Here is a 12,582-nt window from a genome sequence, read left to right as displayed (position 1 = left end):
ATTTAAAAAACAAGTAAACTTGCCAGGTGTACAAGCATCCAGTACTGCCAACCTCAAACGTTCAAAAATCATGTATCCGGTCCCAAAAATCATGAGACTGATTTCTAGATTATGAGATTTTTATATCATCATAATACTTTGGTTTTCATTTGCCTTCTGGTTTTTGAGCCTTTAGGATGGACTTGAATCATATTTTCAAGCTTTTCTCTACAGCCATGAAGGCTAGAAACTTACTTTTTATAAAAATGAGATTCTCACGTACTCACATGACTCCATGAGCTGGTGCTTTAAATAAAACATTAAATATCACGAGAGACGTGATAAAATCATGATTGATGGTAACACTGATCATCAAAAATATATTCTCATGTTGTTTCAGAAAATCATATAAATGACACAAAAAAGAAACCAGTGACATTATGTGCTGTAAGTAAATGCTCCAAACTTTGCAGCTCACTGGTGCAGCAAGTACGGCTCTGCAGGCCTGGGTTTGGGACCCATGGCACCTGACAAATTGTCAAATAGGCAGCAGGTTTAAAACAAACAGAAGGAAGTACTTCTTCACGCAATGCACAGTCAACCTGTGGCGCTCATTGCCAGGTGATGTTGTGAAGGCCAAAAGTAGAATTGGGTTAAAAAAAGAATTAAATGAGTTTCTGGAGGATAGGTCCATCAATGGTTATTAGCCAAGATGGTCAGGAATGCATCCCCATGCTCTGGGTGTCCCTAAACCTTCAGCTGCCAGAAGCTGGGACTGGACCACAGGGGATGGATCACTCGATAATTGCCCTGTTTTGTTCATTCTCTCTTGAAGCATCTTGCATTGGCCACTATCGGAAGACAGGATACTGGGCTAGATGGATCACTGGTCTGACCCAAGATGGCTGTTTTTATTTGTATGTTCTAGATCGCTCTCTCTTGCCAAGGAAACAGGGCAGCATCTTAATTTCAGATTTTCAAAAGAGCCCACCCAGATAAATAGCCAGATTTTCAGCACATTGGGAGCTGAGCAATTCTGAGACTCTGGCCCTGGTTGTGAGGGCTGACCATTTGCCAGTCTGATTCCCTGATTCCCTGATCCTTAACTGCCCAGCCTCCTGAGTCCTATTGGGCCTTGCTTTGGGGGAATTTCAGGTATGTTTCAGCCACAGCTATCAAGGTGGAAATACTGTGAGAACATCAAATCTGTCATTACTTCAGTCCCATAAATGAGCCCTGATGTTGGGGGGAAAAAAAGTTGTTCCATGCAAAATCTGAATGATAAATATTGGGATGTTTGGGTTAACGAAATACCACAAGATTCCGCTTCATTTGGATTCCCATAGGACCCAATGGAACAGCCCTACCCAGCAACCATATGTTATGTTCCTTTTGTATTGTTCCTTTTGATCTAGGGAGAAAAGTCTAGGGAGAGTGGCAGGAAAAGACAGAGACAACAATGTTCACTGTGTTTCAGGTGTCCTTTCAAATGTGTTTGATGGTCTTTCATCCATCTAATGTCAACCACCTTGTTCATGCTCTGGATGGATCAACTCACATGTCATTGGTGCTTTTTGGACTATGCAATGTGCCGGCATCTAGATTTCTTAGGGTGGATGAAGTAGCACTCTTGTAAGTCAAAGAAAAGATGGGTCTATAGTGAATCCAGCTGGAATCTTTATTTACCCTGCTGGGATCAGACAGGTTCCAGGAATTCTTGCAGGCTCTCTAACTTCCAGATGGGTTAACACAGCCTATGGCGACTAGTGTTATAGCACAAGGTCTCCTGGCCTGCACGAGGCAGTCATGGGATGGACTGGGGAATGCTCTACAGACAGCAACCTCCAACAGCTATTACAGTGACTTCAAATGCTGCAGTTTGCCACCCTTTCTGTGCTGTAAATTACAGGAACAGATGAACACTCTGGGCTGACTTCCAGAGCTGTCTGCACTCCGAGTCCTTCAGGCTGTTGCAAGTGCTACTGGAAGTTCAGTATGAAATATGCAGTTTGAATAGACTGAATGGCTGGCATCTCTGGAAGAAAGTGCAAACTTCCCAGAGCCAGCTGCAGCTGGTTTCTCTGCTCCTAATGTAGTAAGCATCAGCTCCTTGCAAGTGTTCACCTTCTCTATTGAGCAGATCCAGTATTCTGCCAGGGCCAGAGGTGCACCGCTAGGCACCTGATGACAAAATGCTCTTGCTGTGTATACAGCCAATTAGATCTGAACATTTATGTGTGTAGCTCCTTCTGTGGATGAGACGCCGGCCCTTGGAGGTTTCCTTTTGGCTCTCCAGGATATTTTTCTATGCACATGCTGATCCATTTGATTAGGCACAGTACAGTACAGTGCCTGAGCCCTGACTTAGCAGGACCATTGTTTTCCAATATCCCAGTCCCTTTGGCCCCTGGCCTCTCTGCTGAGACCACCAACTCTGAAATATAGACTCCTGTGATCCAGACTCTAGGAACCACACTTAGACTATCAAACTCATTTCATATAGGCACCTGAAAGGCCATCAGAGAGGAGCAATTTTCACTGACAACTGATCTGGTCTGAATTTGAAGCACTGATGCAGAGGTGAAAAGCTCAAGCGCCCATTACCAATCCTCTGAACCATTCTTTTCCCTCTAAAGTCACCTAACAGCAAGACAGCAACTTCCTTTTTCGCAGCACTGCCCTGTGGGATTTACAGACTAATGCTGCAGAAACAGTCTGCTTTCTCCTTACTTAGCTGCTATTTTCCAGCAATAAGCCATCTGCAGTCCCACTCAAAAAAAGGCAGAGATTTTTCCAAACGGTTTGTAGTTATTTTTGGTCTGTTTTTCAACAGTTCAAAGGCTGAAATTCAGAGAGGTCACTAAGTGAATGGTGCATTGATGGAATTCCAATTAAATCTGTTAAAATATACAGACATTTTAAAAAACCTTTACAGTATTATAAGCCAAGAAAACTTAATTGTAACTATAATATCTGATTGCAATCATGTTTTCTAATTGTTCAGAGGATTGAGTCTCCCAGCTGGTAAAATTGACTTAATCTATTAGGAGAGTGCCCAGTGCTGGTGTATCAGACTCACTGTATTCAATTCACCACTGTCATAATCAAGTAGTGGCGTTGCACCTGGTTATGTTTGTGGTGAAATTGAGCTATTCTGTGTCCCCTCCATATTACTATTCATGAGAGTCAAACCAAAGCCCTGATGGTTCATAGGCAGCAGCTTTTCAGTTGAAACAGGAGGCAGCCCTAGCAACTGAGTCAACAGCAGCTGTGCTAAGTTTGCCTCAGTTGGAGGTAGCTCTTTGCATATCTCACACCCACCATCAGGACCTAGAACAGCAATTAGATTCAAGCACAGATACTAGTATAAATCTTGCCGACGTGGTGAGAACTCAGCCCCTGAGATCCCTGCAAGGGGACTGGTTTGTGCTGGCAAACGACAGAACAGTCAGCACTGACATCCCTGTTGTGCTGAAAGCGTGAGCCTTCAAATCTATCTGTGAAATAAGTAACATAGGGGGTGCAAAAATCAGCCAAGCAAGCAAGGAGGGCAGAGGAGGGGAGAGAGCCAGGGGCAGGGCAGTGTTTCAAAAGTGTAGCCTGAGCAATGGACATGTTAGTATTTAGGATGTTACCAATATGAGCGTCCCTATTGGTTGCCGCAGTTGAGTGAACAAATATCCACAGCACAAAAACACTCGTCAGTCCCAGCAAAGAAGCCAAGGGTTGAATGGAATGGAAATTAAGGCCCCACTCATCAAGGTATTTAAGCATATGCTGATTTTAAGCCCTTGAGTAGTTCCACTGATGTCAATGGGGCAACTCAGGGGCTTAAAGTTAAGCACGTGCTTAAATACCTAGCTGAATGGTGACCTAAACGATCTTTTCTCCCCTGGAGTTTGTTCCTCGTCACTCTTGTTTTCACTGCTAAAACCAGTGCTCTTTTTACCTCAGCATCATTAATGTGCAGGAGCTAGCCTGAGGTAACCACACCATGAAGACAAGGCAATTTAACTGTACTGCAAGGTAAAAATCCTGCACCCCCGCACGGGACTGACCTTGGCAAGTTTACCTCATGGTAAAGCTGAAGTGTCTTGTCTCACTGACCTGAAGAAGCAGCTCTGTGTAGCTTGAAAGCTTCGCTCTCTCTCTCTCTCTCTCTCTCTATCAATCCAATGAAAGATATTATCTCACCCACTTTCTTTCTCAGATTGGTGTGGGCACTTTGGAGACGTTAGTGTTCTATGTCTAAACTGTATATTTCCTTCTCCAGAGCCATCTATCCAGCAGCTGTAATGAGCTACAGCTTCAGTGAAAATAAATGAACATCAACAGCTACAGAGACTCAACAAACATTATCAGACGTGCTCACCTAAAAGTATCTCATACAAAATATTTCTCAAGCATATATCCTGCTTACATGAGGCGTGAATCAGGGCCAAATGGAGTCACTCTGGATTTACACAAGAGTAAATCAAAGCAGAATTTGGACCAGTTCTGTCAGTACTGGTAGACATGAGCCCAGCTTCCACTGAATGCAGGAGCTAAACCCCCAGTGATTAAAATGGGTTAAACAAATAAACAGGAGTTAAAATAAATAAATATAACCATTAACTACTGTTCGCACCAATATCTTGATCATTTCACAGGGGATGCTAACAATCTTTTTTGTCTCTAATAAAATAATTTAATGTAATATATTTGTTTATAAAATATTTTACAGGGGTGAAAACCTAGCCCCAATGAAGTCAATGGGAGTTGGTGTAAATCAGTGTAAATTCCTTGACTCCATTGGAGCTGACTAAGAATCTGGCCCTTTATATGCATTGTTTGGTCCATGTTCCCTTTATTATTAGACTCTCATGTTCCTTTAAGGATGTTGCAGTTGGAACCCTGGCAGCTAGTTTTAGCTACTTTTGTACTGAGATCCCTATTGAGTTTTGTTTACAATATAAAGCAAGCAAACATAAGACATCCCTAATCTCCCCTGAGACCTTCCATAAAGGGGAATGCTTATCACAGAGCAGCAGCCACTCAGATCTGACTTACTGCCTCAGCTAAGCAAATACAGCAGAGATAAAGGAAAGTGCTTTTGCGGGTATTGGTTTGGATTGGTTATTGCTATGGCTTTAACTCATGTTTCACTTGCAAGAGTGTTAACCTTATGTACAAGGTATGTCTACACGGCATAGGGTATTTATAGGATTAACTTTATTTATAGGGTGCATCTACATGGCAGCTGGGAGCAAGCTTCCCAGCCTGGGCCCACAGACTTGTGTTAGTGGGGATTGCACTAGTGTGCTAACATAGCTGTGTAGAGGTTGCATCTCAGGTGGAGCTGGGCTCTCAAGCCTGGAGGGAGTGCAGAGCTTGAGAGCCCAAGATGCAACATCTACACATCTATTTCTAACATGCTAGATTAAGCCCCTGGGTGTGGACCTGGATTGGAAGGCTTGCTCCTAGATATAGTAGATATCGTGTAGATATACCCATAGGCTCTGACCCTGCAGTCATTGGGGTAAGCAGAGTGAGCCTTGCCTAGGCTGATTTTAGCCCACTCCCATATGACCTACATGCACTGCTGTAAGATGGTTTTGCGCATCACTTTATACGTCAGCTTTGCTTTCTCATTTTCAGATATCACTGACCTCCCCTCCCTGTGGTCCTTGGACTTCAAGTCGATGGAAAATTGAACCTTCATGAGCTAATGATGCCGAAGCATGATCCAACCATGAATCACAAAGTGTTTCACAAAGAAGGGTAAGTATTATCCTCATAAAGAAACCAAAGGACGGAGAAACTGAGTGACTTGCCCAAGATTAAATTAAGCAAGTCATTGGCAACCAGAAGTCTCTGCAGCAAGCCTCTGGAGTACTGTTTGAAGCCCTTGCTTCTGGATAATGCCACAGTGTATAAGACCGTAACTGCCTAAAGGCCCCTGTGAGCACTCCCGAGGCAGGAAACTTTCCTTGTAATTGCCATTAACTTTGCCACATCGCCAACACTCAACCCCAGGGCAGGGCTGTGTAATGGGTTGGTGTGTTGAGTAGCTGGCAGGCAAGGGTGGACCCCATCCTGTATACTTCAGCAATATACAATCACATCTGAGGGAGGGAGTCTTTACTGCATCAGCAGCTGTTGTCACAACCTACAGCCTCCTCCCTGCTGAGAGCAGCTCCAGCCAGCTGGGTAGCCATGGAAGTGTCCACATCATCTTTACTCAACCCCACTCCTCACATATTTAGTGCACTGCTAATTGCGCCACCATTTGGATTCCCCAGACAGTCCTGTTAAGTGATTCCTTGTTGCATTTGGGATGAATGCCCCTTCGAGCTGTGCTGTTTGCGAGAGCGGAGACTGTTAGCAATCACGCTTGGTCTGCAGCAGGAGGGGCCATTTGTGGCCTCTGACAGCCCCTGGGGAAGGGGTGGCTGCAGGCCTTGGAATGTGAAACCACAACAAGCACTGTGTCCTGATGTTTCCATTGCCTGTCTCCCGTCTCTTTCTCCTCCCTCTTCTCTGTTTGCTCCTCTCTCCCCTCTAGTTCTACTTCATCAGCCCTTATTCCCCTTCCATCCAGTCCTTTCCCCTGCCACTCTGCCTTCCCAGTTTGATCCTCTCTTCTCTTCATTCCTTCTGGCCTTTGGTCCCCACCTCATCTGCATCGTCTCCTTACCCTGTTTTTCCACAGTAAATGTGCAGATGTCACCTCCAAATGAAATAATGTACCCTAGAAAATTAAAAGCTATGGGTCAGATCCTCAGCGGGTGTAAACTGGAGTAGCTTTGTCGCCCATCATGCCATGGGTCTCACCAACCCCAGGCTTCCCTGCACCCTGGGATGAGCACCTCGCCGAAACAAAACCTCTAGCTCTGCTCCCACAGGACGCAATGGCAAGTCTCATTATCGCTTCAGTGGGAGCAGGAGCAGGCCCCAAACAGGGTAACGGTTTCAACCCTTAAGAAGTTTTCCTGGCACACAATGGCAGTGCTACCAGACTTGAGCGTGACCTCATCAGCACTGGTCGACTGAACGGGTGTAGGGTGCTGGGCACTGAGCAAGGTAATGAGCTCCACGGAGGTAACGGGACTGGACTAGTCTGGCAACAGACCCCCCTGCTGCATGCAGCTCTAGCGGCCACTTCCCTGGGCCACGTGCCGCAGAACAAGGCTTAGCCTCTGAAACCCACCTTCTGCCGCCTGCCTGTCATATTCCCCTGCTGCCCCCTCGCCTACACAAAAACAAAGGAGAACCAGGTTCATTCCAGGAACTTAAAAACATTTTTGAGTTGCAGAAACAGATACAAAAGCTAAACAACTGGCCTGTGAATACAGCCTGAGGGGAAGGGATCAGCATTACCTTCGGTGTTTGCTCTTCCTTTCCCCTCCAGCCTGCCCAGGGGAGAGCTACAAGAGGGAGGGACCCAGGACCCACCCTGGTTCTGCTCAGAGCTGTACCTGTCTGATACAACAGATCCCTTTGAATCATCAAGTCCCCTGATGTGGTGGTTATGTCCAGACATGCTGAAATGGGACCTATGTGTAAATGTGCCCATCGGAAAACCTCCCTCAGTGCCTGCAGAATGGTCAAATGTACACTAAGCAACCCACAAGCACAGACCAGAGTGTCTAACAAGGATAGACTCAACCCACCCAGAGAAGAGAGACCTTCAAAGCCTCTCAAATAGCCTCCTAACGGCCTTGAAGTACACTCTCATTGTCAGCAAATGTGAGCTCTGTGGTAAGCACTCAAGAGAGCAGGGACGTTACCCAGTCACTGGTCGCCCCCTCCTTATACAGTTCCCTGCTCCTCACTGCATTTATTACTCAGTAACCGTACATTTTTACAGCGCCCTGTACTTTAAACGACTGACAGCTTTGTTAGCCAATCAGATGACAGGAAAATGCACAGTCACTGTGCAGTTATTTCCCAATAACCAGGTTTCAAACAGTTCAGATCTCTACTCTGGCTGGCTACCACACTGCCCTGATTGGCTCCTGTATTCAGGGCTTTCTAGTCCTCTGAAAACTGGCACTTCTCACACGCTTCAGGGGAAGCAGAAAATCTCCCAAATGTACATGAAAGGGAAGGAGAAAATCCAGGACATCAAAAAGCAAAGAAAATGGGGCTGTGAAACTGCTAAAAGGAATTAAAAAACCCTAATGATTGATTTCCCTGCTTCCTCTCATCCCATTGCTGCTTCCCTCCCTGCAGGCCAGCCCAGGGCAACTATCCTGGGGAAATCCAAACCCCTCTCTCCTGATTCAATTTTGAAACACTATGTAATGACAAATATCTGGTGGTTATTCTGGGAGAGAAGATGAGGGGGTGGGGGAGATGGTAGAAAAGGAAGTAAATAGGGAAGGCAGGAGGAAAACGAGAAGGCAGAGAAATGAGATGATTTGAGAGAAAAGGGACAAGAGGGGTTTTAAAGCATTTTCCTTTTCAGCCCGCCTCCCTTTGTTTTTTCTCCCTTTTACTTACAATTTGTAAATCTCAGCATCATCATAGCTCCAGGGCCTTGGCTCAGGAACAAGAGCCTTGGAGTAAAAACAAAAATAGATTAGTACAAGTTAAGTCCTTCCTGTTAACTTGGTATTAAGCATTTCGTGGGCTAATAAATGCCTCAGCCTCTTTGCTATCAACAGGTCTTGGAGTTTATTCAGCCCAGTCTACCTCGTAAACAGGAAACTACCATCGTGCCCATGAGTGGATATGTGGCCCATAAAGTACTAAGAAATCTCTGTCTGGAAGAAAGTCATAAGACTGTGTATTAATGGCACATTGGATTTGTTTTCCAATCCAGTGAGTATATGGAAACATACGTCTAAATATTCAGCATCATTGGCCTGTCCTCATGATGTACCTCTATCCCATGATACATGGTAGGCTGAATGGAGTAAGAAACCTGCAAATCAGCTGACTGCTGAAAGAATCGCAAGGAAAATGATCAATGACAGCATTATAAAGATTGTAGGTCTTTCCCACTCTATCAACATTTAGCTTTCTTTTGGACCTGTTTCCAAAGCTCCCAGAGATACACCTGCCTAGTTATTAATCCCAGCAGGGAAAAACACCATCATGTGCACTTGCAAGTTCAGTACTCAGTCGAATGAGAGAAAGAGAATGGTACATTCTACCAAGGGTAAACTAACACCGATCTCGAAAGACAAATACTAGCAGTACACAGTCTTGACAGCCATTCTACACTTACATAAGAAATTCCTCTGCAGATGATTTCAGAGCTACAGACCATGCAAGCATTGGCTCTGAATAACCGCCGGTCCCTTTCACTGGTTACACTTGGGTGACAGATGCTATAGCAGTGTGAAGTGGTTACTAGACTGCAAATCAAAAGTTTGGGATTCTTTTCTCAGCGAGGCTGTGCATTTGCTCTGCTCTCATTGATTAACACCACCTTTCTGTCTCAGTTTCCCCTTCTCTAAAAAGCGGGTAATAAAATCTGCCTGTCACAGGGGTGCTGTGAAGTATAATCAATGTGAGTAAAGCGCTTGAAAATACTCAGATGAAAAGCATTATGTAAGAGCAAAGTAGTGTATTATGGCCAGCTCATGTTCCCACAGCAATCAAGAGAAAGACTTGACTAAGAGCAGGATTGGGCCCATTAGTGTATGTAGAATTTACCATACAAGAAAGGAGATGGAAGTGTCACTCCTGTAGTTTGTTACTGATCAATTCTTTAGTTCTCATTGGTCATATGGATGTTTCCCAAAGTCTGTCTATGAGAATTTTGACATGCAGAGGTTTCAATAAAGGTCTGAAAGATTCATTTAGTTTTCATATCCCAGTAGTGCCAAGATGTCTCCCACCTTGATTGGGACCCCGTTGTTCTAGGAACTGTACCGGCACAGATTAAGAGACAGTTCCTGAAAAACACACATCAAAGGCAGCCAGGTGCACTAGTGCTGACAGCTGAAATTTTCATCGATGTCAGGACGATGGGGAGTTCGAACCAAACACGTATGTGATGGCATAATCCTCATTCCCAGAAAGATAGCCATAATCTCTCATCTTGGGTGCACCTCCCTGCCCACAAAGCCCAATAAAACAGCCTCCACAGCATTCCTGTCCCCATCAGGCTTGTGGAGAAAAGGACCCGTAGATTAAGATTGAGAAACTGAGTGGATAGCTACAGAGCAATAACTGTGCATGGGTTAGCTTATCCAAGCTAGTCTGAACTGAGAAAGCGCAGGTAACAATCAATAGTAGTGAAGACAGTGCAGCATGGACCCTGGTATGTACTTGTCTTGCAAGCCCTCACTGAAGCCCGTGGTGTACTGTCTTCATTGCTAATGTTTCCTGCCCTAGCCAGTGCTGCGTAGACATGCTCTGAGTTGAAACTGCCTCTGCGGCAGTGCTGTTGCTGGGCTGACTGAAAGTGTTTGGGCTGATAACGGCCAGCACACGCTCTGTGTGTTGCACACAGCAGGCACTGCATGTGTGTCAGCTTCTGTTCTGATTTGTGTGAGGTGCAATTAATTAACTGATATGGTAAATGAGACCCAACTCAGCACACCACCTCTATCATCATCAATGAAAAATAATATCTTAAGAACTTAAGAACGGCCATATTGAGTCAGACCAATGGTCCGTCTAGTCCAATATCCTGTCTTCCAACAATGGCCAATGCCAGGTGCTTCAGCAGGAATGAATAGAACATGTAATCATCAAGTGATCCTTCCCATTGCCCATTCCCAGCTTCTGGCAAACAGCAATTCCTGCCCATCTTGGCTAATAGCCATTGATGGACCTGTCCTCCATGAAATTATCTAGCTCTGTTTTGAACCCCATTATAGTATTGGCTTTCACAACATTCTCTGGCAATGAGTTCCACAGGTTGACTATGCATTATGTGAAAAAATACTTCCTTTTGTTCATTTTAAACCTGCTGCCTATTAATTTCATTTGGTGACCCCTAGTTCTTGTGTTATGAGAAGAGTAAATAACATTCCCTTATTTACTTTCTCCACACCAGTCATGATTTTATAGAGCTTTATCATATCCCCCCTTTGTCGTCTCTTTTCCAAGCTGAAAAGTCCCAGTTTTAATAATCTCTCCTCATATGGAAGTTTTTCCATACCCCTCATCATTTTAGTTGCCCTTTTCTGTACCTTTTCCAATTCCAATATGTCTTTTTTGAGATGGGGCGACCAGATCTGCATACAGTATTCAAGCTGCGGGCTCACAATGGATTTATAAAGAGGCAAGATGATATGTTCTGTTTTGTTTTCCAACGTGCATTACACTTTGCATTTATCAACATTGAATTTCATCTGCCATTTTGTTGCCCAGTCACCCAGTTTTGTGAGATCCCTTTGTAACTCTTCACAGTCTGCTTTGGACTTAGCTATCTATTAGTTTTATATCATCTGCTAATTTTGCCACTTCACTGTTTACCCCTTTTTCCATATCATTTATGAATATGTTGAACAGCACTGGTCCCAGTACAGACCCCCTGTGGGACACCACTATTTATCTCTCTTCATTCTGAAAACTGATCATTTATTCCTACCTTTTGTTTCCTATCTTTTAACCAATTACTGATCCAGGAGAGGACCTTCCCTCTTATCCCCTGACAGCTTACTTTGCTTAAGAGCCTTTGGTGAGGGACCTTGTCAAAGGCTTTCTGAAAATCTAAGTACACTATATCCAATATATCCTATATCCAATGGATCACCCACGTGCTTGCTGTCCCCTTCAAAGAATTCTAGTAGATTGGTGAAGCATGATTTCCCTTCACCGGAACCATGTAGACTCTTCCCCCAACAAATCATGTTTATCATTGTGTCTGATAATTCTGTTCTTTACTATAGTTTCAACCAATTTGTCTGGTGCTGAAGTTAGGCTTACCAGCTGTTTAGCATGTTTCCTGCTTCTGATGTACTTAAAATTTTTGTTGTTGTTGTTACTTTGAGTCTTTGGCTAGCTGCTCTTCACAGTCTTTTTTGGCCTTCCTAATTATATTTTTAAACTTCACTTGCCAGAGTTTATGCTTTTTTCTATTTTCCTCAATAAGATTTAAGTTCCACTTTTTAAAGTGTTTTTCATTTTGTTTTGTGGCAGCAAGAAAGGGTCCCTATAAGGATTGGGGCTTCATAGTGCGAGCATTGTACAAATTTATGTAGTAATATGACCCAGTCCCTGGCCCTAAAACTTGCCAGTCAGTCATTATTTGGGCCACATCAGTTTCAGTTTGAGGCAGTCCCATGTAATGTCAAGAATATTGCAGGAACATGCTACTGACATAAAGCGTATGTGACTGTAATACTATTTTGTACTGCCACTCTGGAGACTGGCCCTGGCAATCTGGGGTGGAAGCCCAGCTTTCTCTTGAGTTCCCTATGCACAGAAACCAAGTTAATTTATTTGAGCTTCTGTGGGACTGGGCATTATTTACATGCCATGTCAGAGTGATTTAAACACTGCCCTTGTGTGTTTTAATGTCAAATATTTTCATTTCATAATATTTGTCATTTTATATAAATATTACTTGGAGTCCAACTCTCCATGCTCCTCTTACGCTTCTCAACAAAGAAACAGCCAACCCGGTGCGCTGAGAAAAAGTAAACTACAGTCTTGCCC

The sequence above is a fragment of the Emydura macquarii genome, unplaced genomic scaffold (genome assembly GCF_026122565.2).
Source record: "Emydura macquarii macquarii isolate MOO-44397 ecotype Brisbane River unplaced genomic scaffold, CSIRO-AGI_Emac_v2 contig_1451, whole genome shotgun sequence".
NCBI classification, from domain to species: domain Eukaryota; kingdom Metazoa; phylum Chordata; order Testudines; family Chelidae; genus Emydura; species Emydura macquarii.
Note: the sequence above shows the minus strand (reverse complement) of the source record.